The sequence below is a fragment of the Choloepus didactylus genome, chromosome 13 (genome assembly GCF_015220235.1).
Source record: "Choloepus didactylus isolate mChoDid1 chromosome 13, mChoDid1.pri, whole genome shotgun sequence".
Taxonomy (NCBI): domain Eukaryota; kingdom Metazoa; phylum Chordata; class Mammalia; order Pilosa; family Megalonychidae; genus Choloepus; species Choloepus didactylus.
This window is the reverse complement of record NC_051319.1, coordinates 91,264,057-91,286,091: the sequence shown is the minus strand read 5'-3', so window position 1 is coordinate 91,286,091 and position 22,035 is coordinate 91,264,057. Positions and strand designations below refer to the sequence as shown.

General features: G+C 40.5%; 1 protein-coding gene across 3 annotated transcripts in view; it reads left to right on the top strand.

Annotated features, from left to right (window-relative positions):
- PPP2R2B (protein phosphatase 2 regulatory subunit Bbeta) overlaps positions 1 to 22,035 on the top strand; it is a 495,413-nt gene that overhangs the window by 1,304 nt on the left and 472,074 nt on the right. The gene's annotated exons all lie outside the window — the stretch shown is intronic.

The following is a 22,035-nucleotide window of genomic DNA, read 5'->3' as shown; positions in this document are numbered from 1 at the left end:
TTTTATTTGCAACCTTGCTATAATTCATTTTTAGAGACTTAATTGAATGGTGGGTACCCCAAAACCAAATGAATGATGTTTAAAGAGTTAGAGAAGGCACACTGAAGTAAATTAATACATTAGTCTCTAAAATTCCACTGTCTAGTATCTTCTAGTTTTCAGATGCACTAAGTGAAACCTTACAAACAATTTTTCCTAAAACCCCTATGAGGTAGGCATAGGAGATATTACTAGGCCCACTTTATGCTCAGCTAATCAATAAATATTTTTGAGGATCTTCTATATGGCAACACTGTGTTAGATATTAGGGATAAAAAAGGGGGGGGGGGAGAAGGGGGAAAAAAAATTGACCTAGACCCTAACCTCATAGGTCTTGAAGAAACTAAAGCTCAAGTTAATGAGTTGTTTTAAATCTTGGTTTTACATCAAAACCACCTGAGGTGCTTTTTAAACAATAGACTTCATTGTCCCCCAAGAAGTACTGACTTTGAGTCTGGAGGACCAGGTTGATAAAATATGTTTTAAGGAGCTCACCCAGATGATTCTGATGCAGGGCACTGGCATTTGGGGACCAGCAGGCTAGATGACTTGTGTTAGGTTAACCATTATTCCCTGACTCTGACTCTGGACTTAGATTTTGTCTCTCTGACTGGCTTCCCACCACTTAGGAGGATTCTGAGTGTCCACTCTAAGTATAAAGCTTATCGATTGAGGACTTACTACTGGGGAGGACTCTAAGTGCTTTAGACAAGTTAATAAGATGGTGCAGGTACAGCATTTGCCACGGTGCTTGACACATTTCAAGTACTCAGTATTTGTAATCTATTTTTATATATATCATCAGTATTAGGCCCTCATTCTAATTTAATCCTTACCAAAACCTTAAGAGAAAAGGCATTTTTATTCCTACTTTAACTATGAGGATATTGAAGTTTTTTTTAAAACAGATGAAGTTCCTTGCTAAAGGCCCCACAGCTAATAAATGGTTGACTGAGGTTTCACACCCTGTCCATGGGACTCCAAAGCTCCTGGACATTGTTTTGAAGACAGTGATCTGATTTAGTAGGGTTGGGATGAGGCCCTGAAATCTGAGTTTTTCATACACGCCCTTAGATGACCTTCATTGACGCAAGTGAACTGAAAAACAACTGATTTAAATGTTTATTGAGTATGATAAATAAGTAACCTGTTGGTACTAACCATTAACTGGGTCATGGAGTCAGAGTCAGAATGACAGGCAATGCAGACTTTTGTCTGGAACATCTACTGCACAATGTTGAATCAAGGGAGAAATGTCTTATAAGAGGAGAATTGGGTTAGAGGCTAACACACTGCCACTCACATCAGGTCCCCTGACGAGCGTATCTTGGACGTCATTTAAACCTGCACTAATGCTGCCTCAGTGGCAGGTGAATACTTGTTGAGTGGATTAATGAATGACCTTCTCTTTCTCCTAATGAAAATGCAGATTCATTTTTTTAATTACCCTGATCTACCCAAGTTGTTCTTCTACACTGATCAAAATCAATAAAAGTTACTCAACTTTCATGTTCACTTTACTTGTTGTACTTGTGGCTTTTCCATCCTAGTTCTACCAACCTTGGTCAAGATACTTAATCTCTCTGTGCTTCATTTTCCTCATCTGCAAATTAGTATAATAATACAGGTATTCATTAGGATGGTTGTAAGGGTTAGGTGAATGAAAATAAATTTATTTATTTTTATATAATATATTACATATATATTAATGTTTCAAATTGGAGATTTGGGGAAATGGGCAATTTTATACATTGTTGATTGCTGGTGAATATATGTCATTAGCATTTCCCTAAGGGACAATTGATAGTTTAAATTAAAAAGTGTTAAAATATGCCCACATAAACCGTGACCAAGGAATTCTACCTTTAATAATGTATCTCAATGATATAATCACTGTAACTGACTGTGATCATTGAACATTTTCTGGTTTTTTTTTGTTTTTTTTTTTTTATGGTTTTCTATGAGTTTTTTAAAATACTGCATTAAAACATTAGTTATCTTGATTATTGACATTTATACTATTCCTGCCTTTATACTATAATAATAGCAGGTAATACTTTTTCTAAGCATTTTATTATGATCTAAATACTGGTCTAAGTGATATATTCATTAGTATAATAAAACCTACCTTGAATAACTGTTGTAAGAATAATAGACAGTGATTTTAAACAACTTAGCATGCAGAAATTTTTCAAGATTTAATTCGGAGGTAATGGACTGTATTTTAGGGATGAAGGAAGGTAAGTAAGTAAGAACACTCCCTTTGAGCAATCAGGTGGGTGATGGATATTAATTATTGAGACTGGACAACCAGGAAAGGAAACATGTTTGGGAAGGAAAATCAGGAGCTTTATTTTGAACATATTAAGTGGGAAAAGGCTACACCAGATACCCTGCTGTAGATGCTAAGAAGGAAGTATATATGATTATGGCTCTTCAGAGACAAATCCTGAGAGGGAGATAGAAATTACAGAGGCATTAGTGCACAAGCAGTATTGGAAACCACTGGACTGGATGGGATCACATAAATCATGCAGACCAAGCAACATGTTGATGGTCTGAAATTTTCAGCATTTTGCTAGTGGTTAGGATACCATCTAAGCACTTTTCACTTACTTTAATTCTTAAGACACTCAGACACTGGAAGTTTCACCATGTGCAATTCTTGTATTTGATTTTCCTAGTATGAACTTTTCACATAATATATGACTTCATCTCATGGAACTTCACTTTTTTATCATAGGATCACTTTACATGCTGGAAATTGCCCACTCTGGACATCAGACAATTTCTTGAGATTTGGTGTATAATTCTGTGCATAATAAGAACTCAGAATTATCTGGTGGGGTTTCCATTTTTCCCCAGCTATAGCATACAACCATTTTCTTCCTGCTGCTTCATTTCTAGGATCTTTTCTTTGTTCCTCTTTCTGTTGTCCTTTGATGTCTGTCAATACAGGGCGTTTCTTCTTACTCATGAGAAATAACCATGGTATTTATTCTGTTTCACTACATGGGCATAACCTTCTTTCCTTCCCCTCCATCTGAAGAGATCACTTGTTTGGAGGGAAAGATGAGGCAGTTTATTGATTCAGTTTTCTAATGAGAGAAAAACATCAATTTGGCTGCCAGGGTAGGTACATTCCATATATCCTAAAGTAAAAGCTGATGTTTGTGAATGGTTTCCTAGCAAAGAGCAGTCCTCTACCTGAGACGTTTGGAAGAATGCCTCATGTTTGCACTGATGTTTAAGAAATTGAGGAATAGTAGACATGATTTTTCCAGCATACCTTGTGTGCTTATGACTCTGTTATCACCAAAAAAAAAAAAAAAAGAGAGAGAGAAAAACACTATCTCAAAGCACTTATAACTTTCTCCTCATTTCATAGTAAGAAATCAGTGATTGACAAGTAACCTTTCTTAGATGTTTATTCAACATAAATGCCACAGGATGATAGTAAATTCACCCCACAGGTGTTAGCCTAAAAGATATTTTAAAACCTTACTTACCTCTCAGTTCCCACTCCTAGATATAGGGTGTATTCTCCTGTGATAAGAATCCCCATTTCAGGAAAAAGAGATCATGTCTTTTAAGAGAGAAGCTTTCTGGATCAACAACCCCAAGTCATCAACGTGTGGTTATTAACCAAGCACTGATTTGAAGTCTGGTTATCTCTAACTTTAAGCTTGGTTCAGCTACCCAGATAGTGACTTTAGACAGATCATTAAATGATTTCATTTTACTGTGCATATGACTCATGTAGGGAGAGTGTTGAAATGCATATTCCTAAGTCCTATCTCTAGAGATTCAGATTCAGTAGGTCTGGAACTTACATATTTCAAAGCATCCCAAATGATTCTAATCTAGGTGATCTGAGAAACATGCTGAGAAATTCTATTCTTTCCTTCCTTACTTTAGAGAGCCACTGTGAGAGCAGAGAGGATGGAAGACGGGAAAATATTTTGAGTGCTTCTAAAGGAAATCAGAATGCTAACAAATACAAGGTTACTGTGCAGCCCAGTTCTCTGCGCTAGGAGTTGAAGTTTGTGAAAACCTCTCCTCTGTGTGCCAACAGTAAGCTGGAAATGTCCTCTCAGCATCCAGTAATCTGCAAGGGGATGTCCTAGGCATCTTTACTTTGTATGGGGCTTCAATCTGCTAGAAACAAAACTGATCTGATTATGAACAAGTTGCCAGGAGATGAAAGCATTTTTCTCAGCTGTGAGGGAGGATGTCTGGATGCAAAAGAGCGGCACACTTGCTGCATTCTAGAGGCCAGATGAGAAGTGGACTCACAGAGCGAGTCCTGGGGGAAGGGAAGCAGGTTCTTTCCACAGCTCTGAGATCATACCTCCTGTTCTATTTGAAAGCACTGGTTAATTTAGAAATCATTAAGCCAAGAAGGACAAAAAGCTCCATGTCTGTTCATTTCAACCCTTTCCTAATTCCAATCACTTTAAATTGATTTAATCAACAGATACTTATGGAGCTACTTCTATGTGCCAGGCACTGACCTGGATGATGAGGCCAGGTGGGGAACAAGACATTGTGGCCTCCCCCACCTAAACAGGTTACACTCTCCTGAGAGACAAGTGGTTTTCAATCACAATCCAGTGTGAGTGTGGGAAGTGCTAGAAAAAAGGGTAAGTCATCCAACCCACAGTGGGATAGGAAGGCCCCCTAGAGTAACTGGCACCATGCTGGACCTGAAGAAGGAATAGGCAGTAGGCAGGCATTTAGGGCACAGAGACTCAAATTTTCTTCCTGGTTCGACTGTTTTCTTGGGAAAATTACTCGGCTTCTCTGGGCTACCTTGAACAGTCATTGAAAGGTTTTGTGAATGAGATCTCTAACAGCACTGCATAATATCTGGCCATGGTAGATTAATAATAATGATGATTCTTTTTAATCAGACTTTACTGGGACAGATTCTGCAGTAATTGCTTCAATATATTATCTCATTTCATCTTTGCCACATGCCACAACGATGAGGGGTTGGCGCTTTCTTAACCCCATTTTTTGGTGGAGGAAATTGAGGCTCAGGAAATTTGGCAACCTATCCCAGTCACACACCTGTCTGACCTCAGCATTTGTTCTCCTAACCATTGTGATAGAGCCCTCCTGAAATGTAGCCTGGCACTGAATGGGGGCTCATTGAATATTTATGTAATTAATGTGGCCTTCAGTAATTAATGCTGTATTAGTATCCAAGGGCTGTTTTAACAAAGTGCCACAAACTAGGTGGCTTAAAACAACAGAAATCTGTTGTCTCAGAGTTCTGCAGGTTAGAAGTCCAAAATCAACATCTTGGCAGGGTCATGCTCCTGAAAACTTTCTGGCTGCTTCTAACTTCTGGTGTCTGCAGGCAATCCCTGGCATTCCTTGGTTTATAGATGCACCACAAACTCTGCCTCTGTCTTCACATGGCCTTCTGCCCTGTGTGTCTATGTCTCTGTGCCTCTTCTCCTTGTCTTATGAGGACATCATTCATATTGCATTAGGGTCCACCCTATTCCAGTCTGATCTCATCTTAGCTAATTTCATCTGCAATGACCCTATTTCCAAATTATTTCCATTCTGATGTTACAGGGTTAGGACTTTAATGGATGTTTTGGGGAAACACAATTCAACCCATAACAACAAAAATCATGAATATTTTTAGGAATATAAAGTAGTTCATTCAAAATAATGTATAGCAGATATATATAGCACTTTCCTACTTTTAACAAACATGGGTTAATTAATTTGTATAACCTCCTCCATGCGAGATAACTAGAGTAGGTCTTATAAACTCACATTACAGATATGAGATAATAATAATAGATATCTCATAGAGATAAGTTTAAAATTGCTCAAGGTCTCATAGAGACCAGAAAACAAACTTTTGAATCCTACTCCAGCAATTCTTCTACTGCTGATCTTCTACTGCTCAATATAGAGTGACGTGGGTTGGAGTGGGGAGGGATTCTATTCTAGAGTCACCAACTACAAACTTAAAATATGGTTGGCTGTCTTGAAAATGGATGGCACTGGCCACAAAGCAGCTCAAGGGAAACCCATCAATCAAGATGCTTTCAGGTGCAACAGAAAACTCATCTCAAAATATCTGGAAGAGTAAAAGAATTGTTATCCCTTCCTTAGTTCCACAAATATCTACTAAGCACCTACCATGAGCAAGGCATTCTAGGCATTCACTTTCAAATAGGATGGTCAGGGAGGACTTCATGCAAAAGATGGCATTCAAGCAATGATCTGAAGAAGGCAAGAGATCGAGTCATATGAATATCTGGGGAGGAGAGTTCCAGCCAGAGGGAACAGCCAGTGCAAACACCATGAGGCAAGAGCTTATCTGTTATGTTCAAAGACTAGACATAAGACCAGTGTGGCTGAGGTTGAGTGAGCCAAGGGGGAAGTTGTGAGAGGTGGAAAGCTGATGGCAGGCCAGAAGTGAGGGTCTTGTAGGCCATTATAAAGACTTGTACTTCTGCCTGAGTGAGGTGGAGTTGTAAATGCTCTTTCTAGCAGCAGATCAGCAATAGATTGTAAGAGGCCAAGGTCAGAAGCAGGGAGCCCAGTTCAGCAGTAAATGCAGTAATCCAGTTTTTCACATAATAAGTCTTGAGGCAGGGAACCCCCAGAGCTGATTAATGCCCTGGCTGGACTATAGCATGGAGGATCAGATTCTCTCCATCTTCCTGTCTTGCTGTCCTTGGAATGTCAGCTTTGTCCAAATACAAACACAGTCATTCTGAGCATCACAATCAGATACACAACAATATCCAGTGAAGAGACGTTGTGCTTTGTTTATTTGTTTTGTTAAGCAATGAATTTTTTTCCCCAGGATGTCGCCAAATAATTTCTTTTCATGTCCTCTTGGCCACAGTCTGAATCATATGCCCACCCCTAAACCAAGCATTGGTGAGAAGAATATGATTAGTCTAACTGGCTTATGCAATTAGACTTGCATTTGAGTTTGGCAATCTGATTGCCATTCTGGAGTGGAGTATACCAGAACAAAATTTGGGCTTTGCAACAAGTAATGTGGTACAACTGGAGGTAGTCAAACAGCAGTGTCAACTACAGGAAGAAAAGGCACATTTGGGTTAACCAATTCTATTGCTACTATAAGGCAAAGTGTTGTGAGTCATTGGCTTGTTCTTTGTAGAATATTTGGCTCAAGTCAGGCAAAGCCAAATGCCAAGCTTCTCTGGACCGACTGCCTTGAAGCTGAGGTCTGGAGTGTGTAGGAAGATTACGTGCCCATTTTTTTCTTTCTGTGTTGCTAATTAAGCAAGCTTAGCATCATCCTACTTATTGCCCAAGTTCTTGTTAATGGAACTTAAAAGCCAAGAATAAAGAAGTAATGAACATTGTAGAGTGGTTCCTAGTTTTGTGCTCAAGGTTTTAAGTAGGTGTCATGCCTATTTCTAATTTATTTGGTGGAGCTTTTTTTTTTTTTTTAAGAGATATTGTAGCTAACTTTGTATCAGTTTGGTTAAGGGGTGAGAATATTGAATTTTATTCATGGTTTTCTTTTCAGTAAATATGTCCTGAGCATTAAGTGTTGGAGACACAGCAGCGCTCAAAATAGTCAAGGTCCCTGGCACTATGGAATTCACATTCTAGTTTGTGTGTGGCATGCTTACAATGACACAAGATAATTTCAGATGATGACATGTGCTATAAAGTATATAACATGTGGAAATGTAGTATTGGGTGGGCTGGGGTAAAGGATGCTACACTAGACAGATTATTCTGGGAAGGCTTTTCTGAAAAGGTGATATTTGTGCTGAGACCCAAATAATGAGTAGAAGCCAAGTTTGAAGACCTGTGAAAACAGTATTTAGACACAAGGAAGAGCTAACCTGAAGGCCCTGAGGCAGAAGCAGTGTTGGCATGACTGGAAGGAAGGTCAGGATGACTGGACGGTGAGTGAGGAAAGAGTCTCTGATGAGTCTGATGAGGTTGCCAAGGGAAGCTGAGGCGAGTCCAGGTGAGGCCATTCAAGCCATGGCAAGGATTTTATTCTAGGTGCAATGGGAAGATGCTAGAGGATTTTAAGCATGGGGTGCCATGGTGTTTTCAAACTTAATGGTAAAATGGAAGACTGGTAATTTGACACTCATGTAGAAGCTTAGGTCTTTCAGTAACACAACCTTCCTCACAGTTGTATCGTGAGAATTAAAACTCACCTTTAAACTCAGACTGGTTTTTTGATTGGTTTGTTGGTTTATGTTTTTGATTTTGGTTTTGCATCCAATGTAGAAGTCCTCATACTTCATGTCTCATGGTAAAACATTGCATGTGGGCTGAGGCTTACTGCATAATCTCTGCCCAGGTCAGCAGTAGAAACAGGTTTGTCTCAGTAATTTTCGAGGCACTGTTGAGATCACTTAAGTTTGGGGACCTTTAGAACTGACAGTTCTCTTTCAGTTTATAGTTTGTAGCTTACTTTACTTTTTACAACACTTGATGTGCTGGTTTGAAACTGTTATAGACCCCAGAAGAGCCATGATCTTTTAACCCAATCTTAGAGTGGAACCATTTGATTATTTCCATGGAGATGTGACTCGCCCAACTTGGGTGATAACTCTGATAGAATTATTACCATGGAGGTGTGGATGCTGCCCATTCAGGGTGGGTCTTGAATAGTTCGCTGGTGTACTTAAGGGAGCTCAAGAGCTGACACAGCTTGCTGATACTTGGAGATGCTTGGAGATGCAGACAGAAGGATTTTTGGAGATGCTAAGTTAAGAGATGAAGCCCAGCTGAAGAAGCTAAGAGAGGATCCCCAGATGCTTAGAGAGAAACACCCTGGGAGAAAGAAGCAAGGACATACCAGAGCTGAGAGAGAGGAGAAAAGACAGAAGCCCAGAGACATTTTGGAGAAAGCCATTTTGAAACACAACCTGGGAGCACAGGACCAGCAGATGCCAGTCACATGCCTTCACAGCTGACAGAGGTGTTCCATATGCCATTGGCCATCCTTCAGTGAAGGTATCATCTTGTTGATGCCTTAGTCTGGACACTTCTATGGCCTTAGAACTGTAACTTTGTAACCTAATTAATCCCCTAAGCCAGTCCATTTCTGGTATTTTGCATAACAACAGCATTAGCATCTTGGAACATGACATTTCCATAATTTTGTCAGCTGATTTTTCAAGTGTCATTATTACCTATTTTTTCAGGAATAATTCTTCTGAATTTTTCCCCAAATTAGGCACAAGTCATTTCTCAGTGTATGCTTCTTTATGCTACACCATTAATCAAATATGCCAGGTAATTTCAAAGCTGGCAGGTCTATACAAATGATATTTAAGCAGTAATGATTATCAAATGCTGATATTAAGTGCCTACTTCCAAAGGAAAACAAATTTTCTACAACTTGCCATTGAACACATGCTTCAGATACATTCTTATTAGTCTATGATTCATGTAAAATGCAGTTTCTCCTCAGAAGTATCTGAGAGAGAATGTTTTATAAGTAGTTTAAAACTTGCTAAAGATAAGCTGTCTTTAAAATATTGATTTTAAATGGTAATTTATGCAGCTCATGAAACTAAAACTGAAAAAAGTATTCTAAACTTTATCTAAAAATAACAAACCACCCCCCCCCAAAAAAAAACAAAAACCACAAAAAACACCCAGGTGTTACTTTTTAAATAGTTGCATTTCTTTTCACATAAAGTTATACTCTTTTTTCCTTAGTTGAAACTTGAAAGCATAGGAAGAACTAACTGCATACTTGAGAGCATGAACTCTAAACAGACTCTCAGATCAAATCCCAGTGGCACCTCTTTCTCCATCATTTTGAACAGATTACATAAACTTGTTTAGTTTATGTAATCTGTTCCTCTTAAGATGGGAAAAATAATAGTTTCTACCTTGTGGGCTTGTGAGGATTAAATAAAGTGATCCACATAAAGCATTGAAGCTAATACAGAGTAAATGCTAAGTAAATGTCAGCTATTATGCTGATGGAAACAAAAATAAAAGTAGCCTGTAATTTTATGACCTGGATTGTTATTTTTAATATTTAATATTTGGTCACTTTAATAAACTTGTTTTTAAGTGAGTTTAAAATGACCATCAGACCCATGTGTTTACAAAAAGGATCACTTACACCTGGTGCATACAAACATAAGACTCATCTTTGAGGATTCTAGGCTCAACTTCTACCAACATTATGCTAAAGCAACTGAATGAAAATTCTAAATAGCTAGTTGTCTCTACATCGTCAACAAAAACAAATAATTAACATTCCTTACTCCCAATCGAAGTATTATTTTCCCACAAATCTATTCAATGGGGAATTAGTCTCTTCAACTGGAAATCCACATGCAAAAAAAAATGATTGTGTGTCTCTACCTCTCACCATATGCAAAAATTATTTCAAAATGGATAAAAGACCTAAATATAAGAGCAATACCATAAAACTCTTACAAGAAAATATAAGGAACTATTTTCAGGATCTCATAATAAGCAATGAATTTTTAGATTTTACATCAAAAGCACAAGCAACGAAGAAAAAATAAATAAAATGGACTTCATCAAAATTAAAAACTTTTGGGTATCAAAGAACAGTACCAAGAAAGTGAAAAGACAACATACACAATCTACAGAATAGAAGAAAATATTCAGAAACCATACATCTGATAAGGGTTCAATATCCAGAATATATGAACAACTCCTACAACTTAATAACAAAAAGACAAACAGCCCAATTTAAAAATGGGCCAATGATTTGAATAGACATTTCTCCAAGGGAGATATTCAGATGACCAATAAATACATAAAAAGATGCTAAACATCATTAGTCATTAGAGAAAACAAATTAAAACTACCACTTCACAGCCCCTCTGTTGGATATTTTAAAAACTGAAAACAAGTTTTGGACGAGGATGCAAAGAAATAGGAACCCTTGAACATTATTGGTGGGAATGAATGTAATATGGTACAGCCACTGTAGGAAACAGTTTTGTGGTTTCCCAGAGAGTTAAACATAAAATTACCATATGACCTGACAATTTTATATCTCAAAAGAACTGAAAGTAGAGACTTAGACAGGTATTTGTACCCCAATATTATTCAAAAGTTGAAAGTACCCCAAGTGTTCATCAAGAGGTGAATGAATATACAAAGTGTGATATATCCATACAAGGGAATATTGTTCAGCCATAAAAAGAAGTGAAGTGCTGGTTATTGCTACAACATGGATCATGTTGAGTGAAATTAGGCAGATACAAAAGGATAAGTATTGTGTAATTTCTCTTATATGAAATACTTAGAACAAGCAAATTCATAGTTTCAGAAGGCCGAATAATGGTTACCGGGGTAGGGGAGGAGAGATGGGGAGTTAGTGCTAGAAGACTGTGAGATTTGGTTTGGGTTGACGAAAATAGCTGGGAAATAGTGGTGAAAGTTACACAATATTGTCAATGTACTTAATGTCAAAGAATTTTCCACTTAAAATGGTTAAAATGATTTTTATGTTATGTATATTTTACCACAACTAAAACTAAAAAAATTATTTTTAAATCCTTAATAACAAAAAGACAAACAACCCCATTAAAAACAGGCAAAGGGCTTAAATAGACATTTCTATTTAAGATACACAAATGACCAATAAACACATGAAAAGATGCTCATTAAGGAAAAGCATTAAGGAAGTGCAAATTAAAACCACAAGGAGATACTACTTCACATACTCTAGGCTGGCTATAATAAAAAAAAAAATTTAACAGAAAATAACAAGGTTGGTGAGGATGTGAAGAAATTGGAACCCTCCCACATTGCTGATGGAAATGTAAAATGGTGCAGCTGCTGTGGAAAACAGTTTGACAGCATCTCAAAAAGTTAAACATAGAATTACAGCAATTCCACTCCTAGGTATATACCCAAAATAATTAAAAACAAGTGTTCAAACAAAAACTTGTACATGAATGTTCACAGCAGCATTATTCATAGGAGCCAAAAGGTGAAAATAACCCAAAGTCCATTAAGTGATGAAAGAAGAAAAGAATGCTGTATTATCAATGCACTGGAATATTATTTGTCCATAAAAAAGAATGAAGTAATGATTCGTGCTACAACATGGATGCACTTTGAAAACATGCTAAGTGAAAGAAGTCAGACACATGAAGCCACATACTGTATGATTGCATTTATATCCAGATTAGGTAATTCCATAGACACAGAAAGTAGATTGGTGGTTGCCAGGGGCTGGGGGGAAAGGGGATTGAGGGAGTGATTGTTTAATGGGTGCAGGATTTCCTTTGGGGTGATGCAAATGTTCTAGAATTAGATAGTGCTGATTGTTGCACAACATTATGAGTATATTAAATGTCACCAGTGACAAAAAATGTTAATGAGCAAATAGGTAACAGTGTCCATATTCATAACAGTTCATAGCATATTGGAATCTGAAGAAAACTGGATGATCACTTATAATCTTCCCATTTTATAGATGGAGGAACTGGGGTGCAGGAGGAAAGGAACCTATCCAAAGTTACACGTTTACTCTTCTACGTTACCTCTTAATGTCTCCACCACTCAGACTTTCTGTCTGTGACACTGTGGGGTGAGCTCAGCCCCCTAATACCCTTTGCAGTTAAAAATACCATGAATCTGTGGTGTCTGACTCCCTGGCCACCAAACATCTGGTAGACAGATTTCTCTGACTCCACAGAATTAGCCAGTTGTTTTCTTTCATCAAGAACTGGAAATTCTTGCTCCTTGCCTAGACATGGATCCACAAAGATGGAAGGAAGGAAGGTAGCACCCCCTCCAAAGGCTCCTCTTTGGTCTCTGGTTGGCACTGGGTTAACCACATTGGTGGAAGCAGCTCAGCATTCAATATCTAGTTTCCTTTTCCTTCTCTGTAGCACTCCCCACAGATCACTGACGTTTCACAACTTCTCATGGGTAGGGGAGGCTGGGTGGTTCTGCCTTGAAATAGAAAAAAAGCATGACCAGAAATGACTTTTCAGAAGTCCAAGAAAGGCATTAGGACAGGGACCATGTCTGTCTTGTTCACCTAATACAGTGGCTGGATTGAAAACTTGATAAATCTCGTTGAGTAAATCTTTGTCAGCCAGAACCAAGCACCTACAGCATTCCAGGCACTAGGTTCGAGGCGTGTCAGGCTCTTTCGAAGATCTCATTTTTTGGAGAGACAGCATGACCCAGTGGTGAAGCACACAGGCTCCAGAAATGCTCACCCAGGTTTGCATTCCAACCATATAACTCTAAGTGTGGAATATAGTTTATCTGTGCCTCAGTTTCCTCATCTATAACATAGAAACAATAATTGAATGTACCTCAAGTGTCCTTGTAAGGATTAAATTAGTTAAAATACGTAAAGTACTTGCAACACAGCAGGGAATATACTAGGCATGCAATGAATGTTTGCTGTCATATTTATTAATGTTGGTACTAATTTAATCATTCAACCAGTCTGGGCAAGAAAGTATTCCAACACCCAGATTTTGGCTGAAGAAATAAAGATTCAAAGAGCTTAAGTGATTCAATGATTCCTCCAAAATCATCCTGAGTAACTGGAAGACCTATGACTCAACCCCAGAATGTTTAACTCAATTCACCAAGTGAATTAATAATGATTATGTGTGGTGGTTAAGAGGGTAGAATGGGCTTTGGAGTCAGGTGGCTGGGTTTGAATCCTGGCTCCATTGTTAACAGTTATGTGTCCTTGAGCAGGTCCTTAATGTCCTGAGAAAAATAGATCCTATACCACAGGAGTGTTGCAAGGCAGCAGGAGATAATGCTGGTTAGCACTTAGCTCTGTGCCCAGCACTCAGTAGGAGCCCCTTAAACAAGCCATCTTTCCTTGTTGTTCCTTTTTCATGAGTAGCAATTGCTGTAGTCAGTCTAGTTACTTCCTCCAAAAGCCTAGCCAAACATCTGAGGGTCTTCCTCGACTCTGCCTTCCTTACCTCCCTCAACATGCACACAGCCCCACTGATGCTTTCCTAGTTTGGACAACATCTTCTCTTTAGATATTGGAATAGCCTCCTAAGTTTTCTTCTACCCTCCTTCCTGTCTTGATCTCTGCCAGTCTACCTTCATGCTGTACCTAGAGTAATATTTTTATGCCACTTGCCTCCCTAAGGCCTTCAGTGGGTTTCATTGTAAAAGGTTGAATTCAAACTCTTTAACATGGCTTATAAGACAAATCATGACCTGGCCCCTACTCCCCTTTCCAGCAGAGCTCACCACTTTCCTCCATGTACGTTTTGCAGCTAGTGGGCTTGCCACTGGATTTTAGTCACCCTCTGTTCCACCTCGCCTGAGGTTATTATCCCACATATAGCAGCAGGAGGTGTTAGCAATAGCATGCACACCACTTGTTGGGCTAGGAAGAAATCTAAGGCAATGTGATTATCAAGTGCTACTTTGGCTAGAGAGTCTCAAAGTTTTTGCTGAGCTTGAAGGGCTCAAGTTGTGACCTCAGCAACATCAACCGAGGTGGCTGATAGATTGTATATCATGTATTCATTGGCACTTACTCCCAGCCAGGGAAATAATGATCACCTGAAAGAGGCAAATCCAGAATCATGGAACCCTCACCCTCACCCACCCAGGCAAACATATATTGTGAGGGATAATAAATTGAAGGGAGCAGTCCAATGAGCAGTTTCAGATTGGGTATGAATTTGCAAGGGAATAGTCAGAACCTGAGGGCACATTGTCCCACCATTGTCCAACAACCTATGCAAGGAGTGGCACACTGGTGGAGGTTTTGTTTCCTCCACAAAAGAAGATAAACCCTGGAGGGGCACAGCCCACCCTTAGAGGTCCCTGGTCATCTTGGGGATGCTAGTGGAAAGATGACTGAGCCATTTGCCAGTTTCATTATATTTGGAGTTGCTGCATCCCAACAGGTTGTCCAAGGGCATGAGGAAGAAGAGGGCCATTGGCTGTGCTGTTATCTTTGCCTGAGGGCATAAATGAAGGACTTGCTGATGTTAGTACAAATCAGCTCCTTGAGTAACAACCTGGACTTGGTGAAGAGGGAAAAGGGAACGATGGGTAGGATGGCAAATATAGCAGTTGGTCATGGTCCCTGCCACTGTGATGGCCTGGCTCATTTGGATGAAGGTGTTTTCTTTCCAGGTTGCCACTGGGCCAAATCTGTAGAAATCAGGAGAGGGGAGCAATAACCAGTCCTGACAGAGTGGTCGTGCAGCCTCCTCGCATGGGGAACACTTTTTTCAGCCTATTTGTAGGAGCTTATCTTTTTCCTTTTAAGGCTACTCAGTCTTTCTATCCCTTGCTTGAGCTATAACCTCACCTCTTTCCCACTGATCTGAGTACCTTACCCACACTTCTGGCCCACTTCCACCCCTTCCTGATATATAGGAGTTGTCAGGACTCCTCAAAGTTATCCCATGACTGTTCCCAAGGGGACTGGTGGCCTAATTGTGGGTAGGCATTGCACGCTAACCTCCAGTAGGTGTGTGTTAGGCCCCATGGGTCCAGCCCACTGGATTGTCACCCATATGTATTAAACACTTCTAGGCCCACTTCCATCATGCCACCCCTCTACCTGGTGGCCATAACCTCCATCATCCTGGGAATTGTGGGGAGGTTGTAACAGGGTAAAAAGGAGGATGATCCCCTGACCATGACTGAAAAGAAGAATCCCAAGTTGTGTGTCTTTGGTCTCCCTTTTGGAGCCAGTCCTCATCTTGATTGGTATAAGGGCAGATATGCAGCAAAGCCTGGGTTCCTCCCCCACTGTCATCCACTCCCTGTACTAGAAAGTGGGATAGGGCCATGTTTTCTTTCTGGGAAACTGCTAATTCAGCTTCCAGAGGGCCTGAGTAAGGCAGACAGTTTATCCAGTAAGAGAGTTGTCAGGGTGTAGATGCCAGAGCTCCTTTTTCAGAGAGTCAGTAAGTTCTCCACAGTGCTGGCTGCCTGTGGTGGTGGGCAACATGGAAGTTCCATCTAATTCTGTGAGTCTAGGCCCATCCTTGAGTGGATTGTGTAGTAAAGTGGGATCCTTAGTCAGAGGAATGTTTTCTGGGTTCCAGAAAGGGTGGCAGAGCTGCTTTTCCAAGTTATCATATGCAGTTACTGGAAAGGCAAGGCTATAGCCTGAGTTGGTGTCTACCATGACTGAGGAGTGGGATGTGCCTTAGGATGGCAGGAGAAGGCCAATGTAGTCCACTTGCAATGAGTATCTTGGGGTGCTTCTCTGGGAAAAGCCCCTAAATGTCCTTTTCAGGTTCTGGCTTGTAGCTGACATCTCTCACACTGGTAAATGGTAGATTGGGCTTCTTTTAATGAGAGAGCTACTCTGTGTTCCTAGGCCCATAATTTCAGTGTGGAAATTTTCATGTCTAATTTGCTAGTGGACCACCAGTGGCAGAAGGAGCCATGGGAAATTCAGCTATTTCACAGATGTCATCAAGGTTAAGTTCATTGTCATCCTCTGGGCAGGGCTTATCCTCTCTCTCTCTCCTAGGAGCATCTCTGGCCTTGTTGGTGGTGAAAAGCAGCTCGGTGCATCCTTTATCAACTAAGTCATTCCAATGATGTTCATCATGATATAGACCCTGGTCATGTGCCTCAACATGTGTAACATAGATGGTGCCTTTCCGTGCCACCAATTGTTACCAAAGGTCCCTTCCCCACACCAGGGAACCTCTAGGTCTCTATTCATATTCTTTCAGTGAACCTGACCACACTGATAAGTCATTGGTGACAGCCCATGTGTCAATAAGCAAGTACATGGGATGTTTGGGTACAAGTGTTCTGGGGCTAAGAGAACCTTTTAAGTTCAGCCCATTGGACACTTTCATGTGACAGAGATAGTAAATAGTCTTTCCAAGGCAAAGAAATGGATGTCAGATGGCTTCAGCTTAACTAATCCATCAGTGAATCAGCACTGAGCATCTGGTGGGACATCCTTGAGTCAGGGTCCCTGAGATGCCAATGCAGGAGGGGTAGGGCCCTCATCTGGCATTGCAACAGGATCGGTGTTGAGGGGGGCCTCTGCAAACCACTCATACAAGAGTGCCATGCCCTAGGGGCCCAGGCAAGCACAATCTTGAATATACCTCTTCCATTTGATGATACTCTGTTGTTGGGCACTGCCTGGGTGAGTGTTCTAATTACCAAGGACCCGGGACATAATTGGGATTTCTAACCTCAGTAGGACCTGGGAGCTCTTCATAATCTTTTCCATTTCCACCAAGGCCCAATAACACACCAGAGTTGCCTTCTGAAGTGGGATTAGCACAGGGTTGTGTCTGGGAACTAGTTCTTCCAAAAACCCAGGGGTCGTGAATTCCTGTTGCTCTCTTCTTCTGGCAGAGGGTCCAACTGGTGTGGGTCCGGGTAGCAGAAACCTATAGCTTGAACAGAGGTCCAGGTTCTAAAAGTCCTAAAAGGATGATGGATGAAATGGCTGCTGTTACCTGTGGCAAGCCTCCTACATCCCCCAGTGGAAATTACCCACTGTTCATGTCACTCAGTACAGGGTTGCCAAGAGGATAGTGAGATGAGAAATATGCTGGTGCTGATATGCAAATAGCCCAGTCAATTGCTGGGGCTCCTTTTTGGAGGTAGATGACTTTAGGTACAGTAATTTATCCTGAACTAGGTCAGGGATCCACCACTGGGCTCCAGCCCATATACTGCCTAAGAATGTGACCTGCTGTGCTGGGCCTTGCATCTTGTTGGGATTTATGGTCTAGCCAGTCCAGCTAGTCATACGTGCAATCCCAGCATGGCTTGCTCCTTGTTTTGGCCCAACAACATGATGCCATCAATATAATGGGACACTTGGAGTCCTTCAGCCAGGGGTAGTTACTCAAATCCTATTCCACCCATTGGTGGCAAATAATGGGGGAGTTTAAATACCCCTGCAGCAGTACAGTGAAGGTATGCTGTAGGCTTTGCCACATGAAAGCAAATTGATCCTTTCCTCTTTCTGGAGTGGGATGGAGAAAAAGGCATTTACCAGGTCAATGACTGCATACCAAATGCCTGTGGAGGCCATAATGGCTTCCATGAGACTCACATGGGACCGTGTGTACCAAAGGATGCATTTCTGCATTCAAGTGCCAGTAGTCTATAGTCAGCTGTCACACTCCACTCATGTTTTCCACTGGGCACACCAGACTATCATAGGCAGAGGTGGTAGAGCAGAGGGCACCTACAGATTAAAGGCAGTTTAGGAGTTCGGTAATGTCCCTTTCCCCACCAGGGAGGCAGTATTGCCACTGTTGAACAATGTGGCAAGGAGATGGGAGCACTAGCAGTGTGTGATTCATCACTTGCTTAACCATAATGGCCAGAATTTGCTGGGATGGGGGAGCATATCCGCACAACTATTGCTGGGATGCTCAGTGGTACAGGATATTAGTCCCTATAATGCACTATCTGGTAGGAATCAGGACCACAGGGGCACCCAAGGGGCCAAATGGACCAACCCATAGAATAGCAATAACCTGTCCCCACAACCATGTGGAATATCCAAAACCTCCCAAAACTATTTGTCACCCTCTCCCCTCTGAATCTCCCACAATGATAGTTACCTGGGCGCCTGTATCCAAAAGTGCTATAAAGTTTTGTTTACTGCCCCCAAATTGTACATGCACTGGGGTGTATGGCCTTCAGTCCCCAGGGGATGGACAGGGCCCTTAGCCCCATCCCTAGGCCATTTTCAATTTAATCAAGTCTTGGTAAAGAGATCCTTTCTATGGACCAGACTCCTCAGTCAGGGGTGAAGGGAGAGGCAAGAGATCTTCAGGATTCTCCTCTTCCCCTGCTCGTATCTGGGGAGTGTGGAAAGGGGATTGGGCAGGAACAGATATTCCCTGTCAAGCCTGTGGTCCTCCTTCTAGTTTATATGTTTCCAAAGTTCTCCACTGGAGAGCCCATCTTTTGTGTCCTTCAGGATCCCTTGCTCTAGGGGAAGAGGTGGCTGCTGACCCATTTTGCAGGTCTCAGGATTTGCTGGATTAACTGGTCAGTGCCTACCACCCCCAGGCTGGCTCCTTGGTTAGTTACCACAGAAGCCACCTTCCCAATATGGGAGTCCTTCCCCTAAGCGGGAAGAGTATTATAAAGCCTCTCCAATGCATCTCTCCGAGGAAGCCCTGGTGTGAGGAAGAGAACTACCTTGTCATTCCCATTCAGGGGACCTCTTTCTGACAATATCATTAACATCCCACCATGAAATGGTATTCTGGTGAGGGGCTAAATCCCCCTGGTGGGGGTGGAATATCCATGCACCAACTCCTAGTTGTTGCAGCATAACCATGGCTTCTTCCTGCTTACTCCCAGGGAACTTCTTTTGTTGCTGAGATGTGGCCTCTCTCTCTAAGCCAATTCTGCAAATAAACTCACTGCCCTCCCCACTATGTGAGACATGACTCCTAGGGGTGTAAGTCTCCCTGGCAATGAGGGACATGACTCCAAGTGATGAGCCTGGCCCTGGTATCATGGGATTGAGAAAGCCTTCCTGAGCCTTCTTGAACAAAAGGGGGAAAGGAATGAAACAAAGTAAAGTTTCAGTGGCCAAGAGGTTTCAAATCGAGTTGAGAGGTCATTCTGGAGGTTATTCTTATGCATTATATGGATATCCCTTTTTAGTTTCTAGTGTATTAGCATTGCTAGAAAGAAATACCTGAAACTGTTGAACTGTATCTAGTAGATTGGATTCTTGAAGATGATTTTATAACCATATAGCTTTTATAGTGTGACCGTGTGATTGTGAAAACCTTGTGACTGACACTCCCTTTATCCAGTGTATGGGAAGATGAGTAATAAAATAATGACAAAAATAAATAAAAAATGGGGGGATAAAGGGTATGTGATGTTTTGGGTGTTTCTTTTTATTTTTATTTTTTTCTTGGAGTAATGAAAATGTTTAAAATTTATTGGGGTGCTGGATGCACAATTATGGTACTGTGAGCCATTGATTGTATATTTTGGATGAATTATTTGGTGTGAGAATGTATCTTGATAAAATTGCATTTAAAAAAAGACACAAAGTTTGAATTAAAAAATAAAACACTATGCAGGTCAAACAAAGCTCTCTGCAGGCTGGGTATGAAGTGTGGCACCCTAGGGGAGCACCCTTTGCTGGATGAGAAGCTCTTGCTCCTTTTCTCAAGAACAACAAGTAGAACATTTTCTCCCCCTTTTGCTTCCTGAAAGATTTACTGTTATGATCTCTCAGAATCAAGGGAGAAATTAGGTTAAAAGTGTTTTTTAGAAAAGACATTAAACCTGATCACTCAAGTGCTTTTTCTGTATCTCTAAATGGTGGCCTGTGGGTCAGAAAACCAAGACCTTCCCACGGGATTCATGTGCTGGATTTCCTTAAAATTCTCTAATATTCTCATCTGCCCAAAAGGAAATAGTGCTGCCTAAACCTGGGGGATACTCCAAGGCCAAAACAGAGGTCATAGTCAGAGAAAATCTTTTAAAATTTTGTTTTATCAGCCTATTGTTGCCTTTTCATATCGTTCAGGGTTTGATTAAAACCCAGAGATGTGCAGGGAGGGAAACAAGACAGAAAAAATTCCTTTTGAGGAATCAGAAAAACATTCTGGATTTACACGGGACTGGCTTTCTTCTGACAAAAGTGTTGAGGCATTATGCATACTAATTAATTGTACTGTACTTTGCCCAAGGGAGGCAAAGAAGGGAGGCAAAGAAGGGAGGCTGAAGGCCAGTATTTCCAAATGAGGGCTAATTAGTGCATAGCAGAAATGGAGAACCTGGAAACTGCTTTCAATATTTAGAATGTTTTTTTTAATCCCATTAAATTAAAGTAAATAGGGATAGAGTGACTTTGAATTGCAAATAAATATATAATAAAAATTTAAGTAAGTGTATTCTTATAATTTTAAGGTTCATAAAGTAGCATAAACACCATACATGGTGTTATATAAACTAATAAGTAGAAGTATTATTCCCTAAATAATCCTTGAGGTCCCCAACTTTGAAACTTTTTTCTTACAATTATCTCTGTGATGGTTAATTTTTTGTGTCAACTTGGCTAGGTTATGGTATCTAGTTGTTTGGTCAAACCCTGGCCCAGAAGTTGCTGTGAAGGTGAGCTATTCTGTAGATGAAATTAGCATCCACAGTCAATTGACTTTAAGTAAGGGAGATTACCCTTGATAGTATAGGGGTCCTCATCCAATTCATGGAAGACCTTAAGAGCAAGGAAATGAAGTTCTAGGAAGAAAACTGTCTGCCTCAAGAAGTATAATGTCAATTCCCTTAGAATTTCCTACTTACTTCCTACGTGCTGACCTCCCCCTATGGATTTTGGACTCAAGATTTCAACATCTACTCTCACAGGAATTTCTAACCTGCAGGCTTCCCCTAGGGATTTCGAGCCCAAGATTATAACATCACTCTTAACTGGAATTTCCAGCCTGTCAATCTTTGCTACAAACCTTGGACTTGCCAGCCCAACAATTGCATGAACCAATTCCTTAAAATAACATACTCACACACATATCCTGTTGTTTCTGTTTCTCTGGAGAACCCCGATTGATAAAATCTCCTACTATAATGTTCTTCCCCCTCACATCCCCACATCTTCACAAATTCAAATCCTTCCTATCCTTCAAACCTCATCTCAAATGCCATCACCTCCAGGAAGCCTTCTTGAAATCTGTCCAAATGTCCCAGTTAGGTGTGAGAGTTTCCATTTTATCTATTATTCTCTTATGGCCCTTATGTAATTTTAATATATTCATATTTTTATTTCTGATTTTCTTTATTTCTATCTTTCTTTTTTCTTATTTGCTTGTTATGTTCTCCCTATTCACCTTTACACACTATGCCTTATACATTCATCTAATCCTTGGCACCTGGTCTTGGAGATAGTAATCCTTCATTGTATGCTGAATTTCTTGAGACATTAATGGATTTGGTTAGATTTTCACTGCATGGTTTTACTAGTCATTTTCTTAACAAACCCTTTCTTTCAAATAGGTCAGA